Source organism: Psammomys obesus, unplaced genomic scaffold, assembly GCF_907164565.1.
Source record: "Psammomys obesus unplaced genomic scaffold, mPsaObe1.curated_primary_1811, whole genome shotgun sequence".
NCBI lineage: Eukaryota > Metazoa > Chordata > Mammalia > Rodentia > Muridae > Psammomys > Psammomys obesus.
In genome coordinates, this window is record NW_026596046.1 from 4,437,961 (window position 1) to 4,439,869 (window position 1,909).

Genomic DNA, 1,909 nt, shown 5'->3' on the forward strand with positions numbered 1-1,909 from the left:
TACAGAAATCCCATATCTCTGCCTGTCAAGATGACTGCTGTGATGGGGATGCCCTCTTGGGAGGTATGAGGTGCTCCAGATCATCTAGAATATGCGCAGCGTGCAGGGTCTTCAAGCAGGCTATATGCTCTTTAAGGACAGCATGGGATCTGGGATGAGCAAAAGACAGGTTGGCCCATGAGGGCCAGAAAGGGGACTCAGGCTATCCGGGTGGATTGCTGGAAAGGAACAGAGGAACAGAATGAGTCCTCTGCGCCCACTCTCCTCCATCTATCAGCTTCTCTGGACAGAGACAGGCTGAAGGCTCTGGATGCTGCTTTTGCCCAACAGGTGTGTAATGTTCTCCGCTAGGGCTGGCTACTTTGTGTGATGACCTCGGATCTTTCCATCAGGCAGGGAACCAGGGAGCACCTGATCCCTGCAACACTGGCTGGAGCTGGGGTCAGAGCGCTGACTCCCTCTTAGCCAAGGCCAAAAGGAGTAGTCCTGATCTGGGGAAGAAGAGAGAAGGCCCAGGTGTCAAAAGGGACTCATGACTAGAGCTCTGTTAGCATGGATTTGGCTTGACCTGGCTGGGCCTCCCACCGTACTTCCTCCGCTTCTTCCACCTTCGTTAGAGTGACTCGTTTTTTTTGAAAGGATGAATAGTGGGATACAAAACTCAAGGACTCCTGAGAGGGAGGTTGGAAAGGACTTCAAGTGGTCCTCCGTAGACCCTGCCCTCTCTCTACCCTGTATTCCCTCGCACTTCTGTCTGATCTGCCTGGCTCTAGACTCAGGCAAGTGAACTCCGGACAGCACCAGACAGGAACCAGCTGCTCTTGGAACCTGAGCATTGGTGAAACCGCTTCCTTCCTGCCTCAAGGCCTTCGCTGCCTTGTTTTGTTGTATTTTGCTTCCTGCCATATTAATCAGGCTGAAGGTTTGCTTTCTCTGTGGGGCCGGTTGGGACCAATGGGTCCTCCGAAACTTGCAGCCACCCTAGCCTCTCATTGCTCGGTCAAGGTCCACAGTTCTCCAGGCTGCTCCAGGAGGGAGGGCGAGGATGAGTCAACTCACTTTCCCACTGACTGGTCCTAGACCAGTGGGTACTTTTAAAAGTGCACAATCTAGTGAACTCCAAGCACGGGGCAGTCCCCGGGCTCATCAAAACAAACATTACTGTCAGCTGATTGTAAGGGAAGAGCTGGCATCCTTAAACAGCCAGATGGAGAGAGGCTATTGCCCCCACCCCCACCCCATCTTACAGGCCAGGCAAGAACAGAAAGGTGCCCAAGATCCCACAGATGCTAAGGAGTCAGCCCTGGAGTTCAACCTTCCCTTCCTAGGCAGCAACCTCCGCTCTGTATGGACGCTGTGTCCCTAATACCCTCGAGGACTCCAGCTAAGTTTGCCTCATGCCCTTTGCCCATTCAATGCGGTCCTTAGGTCAAGCCAGGTCCTCGGACACCCCAGTGTTTCCGGGAAGATCCTGTACAGTTGCAAGTTCACTGCCTCAGCTAAGTTGAGCAAGGCGGTCTAGCGTCGGAGACCCCAGCAGGTGAGTTCATCCTCCGGGGGCGCAACCCGTAGAAAGGTGCCAACCTAACCCAACTCCTCCGCGACACGGGGAACTCACGTGAGATGCCCAGGGCCCTCCCGACTCCTAGCAGGACGCACGGGGGCCCGAGGCCGCCACTCCGGGCAGGGCAGTGTCCCGAGAGTCCCAGAGTGGCGGGCCTCCCCCGCCCCCCCGTGCCGGCCCCCGGTGGGCTGGCGGGCCGGGAGCCTGCCGCACGAGCGCGGGCCCAGGGGCGCCACCGGGCCGCGCGGGCGGGAACGCGCCGCGGCAGCCTCCTCCTCCTCCTCCTCGGCTCCCGCCTGCGGCGGCGGCGCTTCCCCGGCGCGGAGCGGCTTTAAAAGGCGGCTC